Here is a 10,830-nt window from a genome sequence, read left to right on the forward strand (position 1 = left end):
TGTTGCATTACATACAAAATAGTGCCTACAGAAGAGAGTTTTTTTCATTGTGTGCATCATCGCCGACTATTCCGGGAACAACAACGCGGCTTACTCTTCAATTAGATACAAAACAGCCTTCCTAGGACATTGGCACGCCTACACAGCGCAAGAAGACCTCTGACTCATTGGTGAGCCTTTGGGACACTTGAAGCGCGCAGCGAAATCGGTTGTGTGCCTCAGGGGAACATTCACGCTATCTGCCGGCGAGAGCCCGCGTCGTAAGGAAGCATGGCACATGGCGCTCGCCCACTTGAGATAGAACAGTCGGCCCTCTGATATGGGCGCGTCCGCTGCCAAAAGGCCCTCGCGCCTCCACTTGATCGTGTCAGCAGCTTCGACTACGGTGCCAAGCGCGGCCGCCCATTCCGCCAGGCCGTCGTCTTCGTCAGAAGTGGCATTGCCGTTGCCATCGTGAAAATAAACGCGCCGGAAACAGTCGCGGAACTCCGCGATGTTTCGCGCTGTCTTGTCGGACCAGACGTCCACTTGTTCGAACAACATCGACCACAGCTCTTTCGCCAGGCGAGCTGCCACGACTGGCAGGTCCATGAGGTGCGACTCGCGTTTCCAGAAATAGAGCTCCGCGTAGGCGCCGGCGTAGACGAAGATCGTCGAACCTTGCCGCGTCACGTCAGGCGACCACGAAGTGCTCTGGGTCTCGCGCAGCTTGCGCGCAGTGCGACGCCGGGTGATTTCGAAGTCGAAAGCGCGCGCGTAAAGCAGGTTCCAGGCGAAAGAAAAAGTCATTCTCGGCGGGGGCTGGTCAGTAACGCCGGCGACATCTGGCAGCACGAGTGCGATGTCGTTCAGAATGTTCGCCGCGGAGCTTGCGTCTTTCTGGGTGGCGAACAAAGGGCTAGAAGACACCTTCGTCGAAACTGCCTTCCTAACTCGAATGAAGGCGTGCCGTAGGTACTTGTCAACCGCCGCCCTGCTGACGACCTGTGCCCGGAATGCTTCCTCCATAGCGGAAACCTTCAGCATCTTGGCAGAGCATTCCCGGCGGTCTTTCACCATGTCGTATGGGGTGTAACTTTGCAGCTGATAGTATAACTCTGTAACGGTATGCTGGATGACGTAAGCTCCACCTAAGGAAACGTCAGACGCTAGACGGCCAAGTGCGTCATCAATCTCGTTCGGTTTCTGGCGCTTCAGCACTCGAACTCCGGGGAATATTGGCCAAATGAGGTCTGTCAACACGGCATTCCATACCGCCACCTCCACGCCTTTGAACGGTGGTGTGTCGGCAATGCTGACACGTTCCACCCCTCCCGAGCCTTCGTCGTCGTGGTATTGAGGATGCGGTAGCTCGAGCTTTTCAAGTCGAGATAGCGTCTCGTTGACACCGGATCTGTTGCTTAGCATTCTCAAGACCGTAGTCAGGCAGATGGCACAAGCGTCCATTCTTTCCTTCACCGGTACACCTCGCCACCTCACCGTCAGCTCGGTAACGTCGGGCGCGACGTCCCGGTTACCATCAGTCAGGGACAATGCTACCGGCGCATTGAACCTGAACTCCATGAGGGCCATAAACTGAACGAGGCTCGTGAGATTCTGCAGAGGCGTTTCGGTGCGAGAGAGGTTGGCAGCAGCTAGGACGGCCTTGGCGAACTCCGCAAACGCGTGCTCGGGCCACCAGTCTTGATTGCTGCAACTGCGACCGAGACGCCACAACGTGATCCCGATGGACGTGTTGGCCACGTCCGGTAGCTTTTCAACGAGACCCCACTCGATTTTGAGACTTCGCAGACCAGGTGACATCCGCGACGAAACGTCACCGTGAGGACTGTTCACGCATACGAAGTCGTGGAAGTTGAAACAAGGATCGACGCTGGAGTTCAAGTCGTCGAGCAGAAACCTCGCTTCGTCTGGGCAGCAGAAATCGAACAGGCCCACAAGTTTCTCGTCTCGCCTGCTGAATATCACTTGAACGACGATCAGTAGGATGACGAGAAAGCCAAACAACGCCACGGCACCGATGATGAAATTATTGGTGCCCTTCTTGTCAGCGTGAGTGTTTTTGCGGCCAAAGGCGTCCTGCGGGTTGGCCGATGGAGCACTCATGCCAGCTGCGTTGGTTGGTCGTACTCTACGAGTGGTTCATACCCACTATGGGGAATATTGCCCAAGAATCGGGTGACTCAGGAATCTAAAAGAAAAAGAACGACTAAAGATAAATGTTAATCAGAACTTTTCAACAGATCAAGAAAAAATTCACCCAGAAACTCATCTGGGAGTTGTCTAAGTAGGCGTAAGCAATGTGCCACTTGTTCGTCTCCACGTAGCCCGGTGTCATTGTCAACGCTATGAAACTCGATCCCACCAGTATAAACCCTTATCAACACTTATCGGTCGTTATCAACCTTTACGCAGAAGAGCCGATCCCTATCAACCCTTGTCTATCCTCATCAATCTTATTAGACGGTCGGCTGCGCACGCCCAGGCTGCTGTGTCTTGAAAACAATCTGCGACGTGTACAGAGTCCGCCACGCGCTGTTTTCGCTCAGTTCGCGTTGATGAAAGCGGCAGCACGAAGGTCAGTTCGCTCGCTGCTGCTGCCGTACTTCTCACTCCAGCATTCTGACAACGAGTTTCCGCGGTGATCGAATGAGATGTGTTGATGTCTGCTTGTGCGCGCATGACACCACGCTTGGTAATTCAGTCAGTATAGCTATGTTTACAACTTGATACCGCCGATAAAACTGCTATCGTTGCTTAGTATAACTGTCCACTAATTTGCTATCACAATCGATGCTTCGGCTTTCGGGTAAAACTGCGGCTTTTTTTAATTAATGCGAAAGCATTATGTGGGGCTCCATGAAGCGGTAAATCCGGCGTCCATTGTTATGATCCAATGGCACCAAAACGCATATAACGAAGTGACGACGTCACGTTCCCGGCGTTGGCACTGCTGCGGCTGGCACTGCGAAATCCCACGGTGAACAGCCACGGCGTCGGATTTAGCCCACTTCCAAAATTTAATTAAGGTGAATTTAAGGTTGGTGCAGATTAGAGCAAGATGGATTAAGGTGGAGTTCAATTTAGGGTGACAACTTAGACAAGTACTAATGCTTTTTCATTCAGATTTTGTAAGAATACTTAAGGGACTAGCAAAAATTTTTATACATCAATTTTTTTACGGTTTGTCTCACGCGACGGACGAACGGACAGGTGTCCTCTTTGGGTAGGCATAGGAACGTTTACGCGTTTAAACATCCGAGGACACCTAAGCACATCTAATGAGTTGTCAACGCGAAAGCATTAATGTCCAATTAAACGCTGCAGAGCGGTCCTATACTCGCGGAAAACTTTCTGTAGCAATGTAGCGAACGCTACGAAGGCAAAACGCGCACAAGTGAGAGCGCTTCCGAAAAGAGGCCCGTGTTTCATCGACGTTACTTTAAGCTGGGGAAGAGAAAACATAAACACCTTATTAAAACAGTTCAATAAGATAAAACACACCGCTGAATGTAAAAGTTTACTTATTTTGCGGCTCTTCCCTTCCGCGTCTCGGCAAACGTGAAACTATCACACGGGATGCTGCGTCGATTCAGCGTCTGCTCCGAGCACGGTGGTTCCGAGCAGTCAAAAGCACTGTTAAACGCTGGCTGACTACTTGGCTCCGTGACACATGTGCAGCAGCCACGCGCCCGTAGCTTCTTTCCCTTGACTGCCACAGAAAGTTGTCCGCGAGTATAGAGTTACGAACCCGCGGGCAAACGTGCGCGTTGAGACACTTGGCGCCTTTTGATTTGATCATTTAGGCGCAGCAAAACGCAGGCGAGAGCTCGCGCGAACAAGAAACGCGCGGGTAACGCAGGCTTCAGAGAGCGAGGGTAACGTGCGTTGGGGTCGATGTCTCCTCCCCTCAAGCATCACCTGGCGCGCTAGCGCTCCAGCAGGTGTAGCCTTTATCCCGCTCTGCTTCGTCGAGCCGCGCTCATGACGTGGCGTCGAAGCCAATGGGAACTCCGGCGAGGCTCCGTGTCGGGTTGCTGTCCTTAAGGAACCCTTGTGGCGTGAGTTAGGTGTTGTTTGGTTTAGTTTGGCTTGGTTAGGCTTGGTTTGGTTTGGTTTGGTGCCTGTGGGTATGGCTGAGCCAACACCCTCTAGACTAGCTAAAGCCTCTCCATATCCTCCTCTATATTGTGGCTACGTCATCACACTACGACGGGCCAGCTCTCGGCGCTTTCGAGGAGCGGCCGTCTTGCCCCCACTTTCTCCAACCCGTCTCCGTGATCTTGGTGCAACAGCGCATGCGCGGAGCAGTACCTGCTGAAGCATCGAATTTAAGAAAACATTTTGATGCTTTCATTACTGCTTTGCTGCAAAAATAAAAATGCTATTTTGTAAAAATTAATGCTTTTTGTTGAACCGCTTGTTTTGGAAGGTAATATTGTTTTATGTACGTGGTTTTGTTATACTTTTTCGTATTCGTACAGAGTGCTCGACTGGAAAATGCGTTCGTACTGCGGTAAACATCAGTGATTCCTTCAATTCGTGAATGTAGTTGCACGTGCTCGCAGTTCTGCGTTTCTTTCTTTTTTTTTCGTGCAGCGTGTATCACGAAACTCAACGCAGTTTCAGAGTTAGCACCGGTACGGTAACGTCGTCGGTAACGACGAGGAAGTACGTCAGTGCCAGGAAATGTGTGTCCAGTGTGCAGGCTGTTAAATACCCGGGCATTGCTGCGTACCACGGTGCCGCGGGAACTATGATGGTGGAGAGCGTGTGCGTGTCTTCAACTGCCCTTCGGACCCAGCAAAAAGAGCTCAATGGATTAGACCTATCCACTGTGCGGACTTCAGTCCAGGAAAGCGGTCGGTGGTAAGGAAACATTTCTTTAACTGTCGTTGTTACGCCTCCCTCAGTTGCATTGAAAACGCTGCAGGCAGCATGTTGCGAGATGATTCCGTAGTGCTGCCTCATTCGGACCGAGTAAATTTGTGTTGCTGATATTCAGTTCACACGATATTTATAGAAATTTCTCGCACTGTCATGCACCTGTATGAGCTTTAAACTTCAGGTTCTAAAGCTTTTACTGTCTTTGTTCTTTTTTATCCCAGGTCTGCGAGCGCCACTTTAAACCGTCCGACATGGTAAATAGAACAAGTTACACGGATACAAAGACCGGCAAGTAATTGAAGTGACGCTGAAGCTCGTACGGTTACGACCTGATGATGTTCCAAGCATACTTCCCGACTGCCCGGCATATCTTTCTGCCCCAAATGCAAGCACGTCTCGAGAGGCCCCAGATGAAAAGAGGACGCGCCGAGAGGCAGCTGCCTTACAAGATGCTATCAACTTTTCTACTGAAGCACACCAGGCGGAAGAGGACAGAAACAAAATTGACAACTTTCAGGCGCTGTTGAAATGCGTACCATGTATCAAGGTCTCCAAATTCTGGACGGTTGTTTCCCAGCATGACCTTATTCTCTTCCTCAATCTGACTGTCGATGGTGCCCCAGCAATCAAAACGTCCGTTAATGTCACCAAGGACCTCTCTCTAAAGCTGTATTTTCATGATGTCGAGGTCACCAAACTTGATGGCGTGGAGATCATTCCACAAACTGTGAAGGATATTCGGTGCTTGACAGGTCTGTTGCATGTTGTTGAGAGCTGTGATAAGATTCCTGCCTTCTGCGAACCTGAAGACAAGACAGGTGGCATATTGAAACTCGTGCTACCTCCTCTTGCAGACGCAACAAATCAAGAAATGCAAGACGAAGAGCGGCAAGATGCTATAACATTTTTAAAGGAACAAGTCTTTCTCCTTTTAAGCAAGTCACCCCGCTACTCTTCAGAGCTGTTGGTATTTTCCAGGCTTCTATTTACCATCTCTCCTCATGCTTATACGTACTTGCGTAACTACGGAGGTCTCACATTACCGCATGAGTCCACGATCAGGCGTGTATGCAATGTATATGTTGTAAATCCAGCAGCTGAACAGCAGGAGGCTTCTTTCCTGCTTTATGCGAAGCTTGCGAGTGCGATGACGGATCATGAGAAGTCAGTGGTTCTCATGATGGATGAGATCCATCTACATGCGTATTTTGATTATAAGGATGGCACGATTGTCGGCACTGCCAGCAACACTTCAAATGCTGCAAAGACAGCTCGTGTCTTTATGATCCAAAGCTTCCTGTCATCACAAAAAAGTGTTGTTCACATTTTGCGGGTAGAATAAATCAATGCCCAACAGCTGAACCCTGTGCTCCGCAGCATCATAATTGAGCTTGAAAAAAATGGGATTCGCATCATTGCAGTCATCACAGATAACAACTCTATCAATCGCAAAACAATGTCTCTCTTTGGATTGTCATCAAAAGTCAGCAGCTCCTATCCTCACCCATCAGATCCCACTCGTCCTCTTTTTTTCGTTATTGACCCTGTTCATTTGTTGAAATGTATTCGGAACAATTGGATCAACCAAAAGAACCATGGAACCTGCATGTTTTTTCCTTCACTTATGAATTTGAACTCCAACCCCAAAATTATCACTGCTTTGTTCAAGACCCTTCGTGATCTCCATCTAAAAGAAGAAGACCACCTTATCAAGGCTGCTCCAACACGGTCAGTAAAGGCCCTCAATCTATCTCATTTGGAAAGGCAAAATGTGAAGCTTGCACTGAAAGTGTTCAACCTATCAACCATAGCTGCTCTAGAAACATGCGGTCAACGCTATGCACTGCAGCATGCAGCTGGAACAGCAGAATTTTTAAAGGTTGTCGAAACCTGCTGGAGGATTCTTAATGTGAAGTCGCCCAGCAAAGGACGCCGGCTTTGTGATGACCTGCAGACTCATATTGCAGGAAAGCTGTGTCCACAAGTTGAATTCCTTCAAACCATCATGCAGTGGCTTGGGAGAGTTTGAAGTTTGACAATGGGAGAGTTTGAAGTTTGACAATGGAATTCTCACTCGGAAGACCCACAGTGCCTTGCGTCTCACTACGGAAGCCTTGGTCAAGATAATAAACAATTGCCTTGAAGACCTTGGATTTGACTACGTACTTCTGGGGAAGTTCCAGACAGACTGCTTGCAGGAAAGATTCGGCAAGTATAGACAGCTTTCCGGGTCGTAATACCATGTGTCCATCAGACAGGTGTTCGAATCCGTACGCAAGCTTCGCCTGCAAAGAGCCCTGGCGCTTCCAGACTTGGATTCAGGGGCACCTGCTGTCAGCATTGATGAGGCGATTCTACAGAGGCTCAACATTGAAGCAAATGACAAGGACTTCGAAATGAAGGCACAAAATTTTCCAGCTATGACGTACGTGGCCGGATACTGCGCCCATGCGGTCCTTAAAAAACTTGCATGCACTGCTTGCCGAGCAAATTTGGTAGAAGATGAAGACATCATAATTGAGAATGCAGAAATTATAGCAAGCATGAATAGCGGAGGGCTCAAGTTCCCCCAACCTCCAGTTGTGAATGCTGTAATGACTGCTGAAATCGTACTGGACAAGCTGCGAAGTGAGAAGTATGCTGTGCAATTCCATTCTCTTGCGAACCAAAGGCAAGCCCTTTTCACACTGGCTACCAACCTGATAAAAGACAGTGACAGTTTCGACGAATGTGAAAGTGGTCATAGTCCTCACTTGGTTATGCATCACATTCTTAGCGCTGCAACAAACATTCTGCTGAAAAACAATTGCAAAAATAGGAACGACAGTCTTGTGCAAGCAAAAGTTGCTCAAGAACGGAAGCTTAACACTTTCAAATCTTGACTGTTCTGACTCCTTGTGTGCAACACCTCTGAAAGTTTTCTGAATACTTGTACTCTGTAATAAACATATCCTTTGTATGTTACACAGCTTGCTTCAATATTATCAAATCGAAAGGCATCTGCTCAATTCAGATGCGACCCATGAAGCTGTAAGCTGTTCTGAGAGCCATAACTTATGGCAATGTTTTTTCTGTGTGTGTGTGGAGAGGGTGAGTGTTTGTTTGGAAGAAAAAGGTTACAAATAGTAGTCAGATTCCTGGCAAACAGTCGGCGCTAGGTGATATACCACACGGTTCAATTTTTGCCCGAAAATAATTTCTACGTCCGCGTCATGCAACGAGCTATTAATAAAAATAAAGATATATGTGAAGGCACAGCGGAATATCAATGCCCCCCCCCCCCCTCGAAAAAAAAAGTGCGGACTTTCAGGCAATCTTAGGCGATAGTAAAAGATACTGAATAGCCAACATATATTCATAATCCGGAAACCGCTAACTTTCAGTTTTTAAACCTATTCACCGCGGACTGTGTACCGGAAATGACATACATATACACCAGCATTGAATCACGGGGACAAAATCTTCAAAGGATGATTTCACGTAGAGCTGCAGTTACATAAGAACGAACGCGCAGCAGCGTCCCTTCATGAACACGAACTCCGGCGCCCGTCGTAGTGTGATGACGTCACGGAGGAGCAGAGAGGCCTTGCCTAGTCTAGAGGGTGTTGGCTGAGCCCACTACAGGGGAAGTTACGAATCGGGGGGAGCAGGTGAAAAGGAACGAGTACTTAAACCGGGTTTCGTTCAGCATCGGAGAAATCTAAGGGATCTTCTTCGTCATGTTGAGTGGCGCGCAGCTGCTTGCACATGCCTACGCACCCGAATTGGCTTTAAAAAGGTTCCTTGAAGACCAACACAGACTGAGTGACGCGTTCCCAGTTCTCCAACTCGGCACGAAAGAGTTTCATTGAACGTCGGTGCATATAACTATAGTCCCGCATCTACAGTTACCCGTGTCGGCGTGAAAGAGGTTCGTGGAAGAGCAGCGTATGTGAGCACATTGCCACATTGTGACCAAAGTTGGTGCGACGGGTGGTTTAGAACCCTGTTGCCTCAGCGCAGCAGCCGGATGCGCTACCCGTTCTTCCGTAAACTACCAGGGGACCCAGGTAAGCGGCAAAAAAGGCGAGAGACGTACAAACATCGGTCAACAGCGCCCGGAAAAGTGCGTGGAGTCCCCTAAGAATGCGTTAAAATGAATTAAGTCAAATAAAGAGAGATGCATTTAGCAAGAAAATCGTCCTGTCTAAAACAAAAGTTGTACCAACGTCCCTATGATAATGTGCTAGTTTCCTTTCGTTTCGCTCTCCTTTTATGATGGCCGTACTAATTTCCTAACCTGTTTTTACCTCTTCTTCTCCGTCTTGATTCCGATGAGGATATAGCAGACTTTGGGCAAGGAAGAGGATAATAAAACGAGAGACAGACAAAACGAAAAATAGAGATAAGTGCAATAACTGTCAGAAAAAAGCCGATCAATATAAGCGTATAAGGAAATGCGGACCTTAAGAAAAGAATAGAAAAGTCATGGAATTTAGCGGTGTAACCTTTTCAGCATGACATTGAATCAAAGCATCGACCGGCTTGCCTAACACAGCGGCCCGCAAGTTATTATTATTATTATTATTATTATTATTATTGTTATTATTATTATTATTATTATTATTATTATTATTATTATTATTATTATTATTATTATTATTATTATTATTATTATTATTATTATTATTATTATTATTATTATTGTATTTGCTGTTTTAGTGATTTATTTTTTTAACCTATATTCCACCTTTGATTTTTGCAGGTATGTATTTGTGAGCCAGCACTCCTTAGGATTATTTCACAGCAGGATAATTGATTGATTGATCGATTGGTTGAATAATTAATTAAGTAATTGTATGCCGCACCTGACAGCCATTTGTTAACTGCACGCCAAGCTGCCCCTACAGCCAGACATTTTGGTTGCGCACAATGTGCACAATCAACTAGGGGCGCCGTCTGGTTTTCATTGCGCAAACTTCTCGCAGCAACGCACACATAGACATTTTTGGTGAAAGATACGCCAGACGGCGCACTAGATACGCTGTCGTGCCTCTAGATCTGGGCTCTTATTCTCAAAAAAGTTCGTATGCCAAAACTATTCATAAGAGCACATGCCGGTCAGTTGTGATATCGGGCATATTAGAGAGTTTTAGTTGAGCGCGTTTACGCTCCGCTAAGCAGTTAAGCGGAGCGGAAGCGCGAATGCGCATGCGCCGTCCGCTTAGCCGTAAGCGGGCTAGCGGAGCGAGGAACACGGCCGCTTAGAAGCTGCCTGAGCGGAGCGTGCCTCGCAGTGCTTTGGCTAGCGTTGGCGTCAGAACGGATTGGATTGGATGCAAAAAGCAAGCGCGCTGGCTAACACGTGGCGTTCCCCAAGACGGCGCTTTATTTTGCATTGGATAAAATGGACCGGTAACGCATTACAAGCGCACGTCTAGACACTTCATGGATGAATAGTTATATATATATATATACATATATACGTTTTACTGTATAAGAGTGATCATAAGGTGTTTTTCCTTTCTTTCATTACCCTGAATTTGGCCAGGGGGCGCTGCAACTACGAAAGGCTCGCTCCGCTACGCTAAACGTGTAACTAAAACGTGAAAATCGCCCGCCGCTCCGCTGTGGCTTAGCGGGGCAGCTCGGAGCGGAGCGTACCGTAAAGACGCTCAACTAAAACACTCTATTATTAGCTAAAGTGGTCGGCCAAAGGCAATCGGCGCTTGTGAATGATTCGTGTGCACCTTTGTGCATTCGACCGCTGCTCTTGATCTGGGCACATATCTACAAAAAACTCTTACGCTATATATCATTGTTCGCAAGAGAAAATCGTGAAGCGGGTCATACCATTAGAAAAGGCGGCCAGCCAATGTCAAATGTCACTTACGAACAAAAGCCTTTGTGAATTCAGTCCGCGCTCTTGAGACATGCGGTCTGCGCGCCCCAACAAGGCAAAAC

The 10,830-nt window shown here is 47.8% G+C and overlaps 1 pseudogene; it reads left to right on the forward strand.

The window, feature by feature from the left end:
- Positions 1-4,716: 4,716 nt before the first annotated feature.
- On the forward strand, positions 4,717-7,843 carry LOC142586260 (uncharacterized; annotated as a pseudogene).
- Positions 7,844-10,830: the final 2,987 nt, after the last annotated feature.

The sequence above is a fragment of the Dermacentor variabilis genome, chromosome 6, assembly GCF_050947875.1.
Source record: "Dermacentor variabilis isolate Ectoservices chromosome 6, ASM5094787v1, whole genome shotgun sequence".
NCBI classification, from domain to species: Eukaryota; Metazoa; Arthropoda; class Arachnida; order Ixodida; family Ixodidae; genus Dermacentor; species Dermacentor variabilis.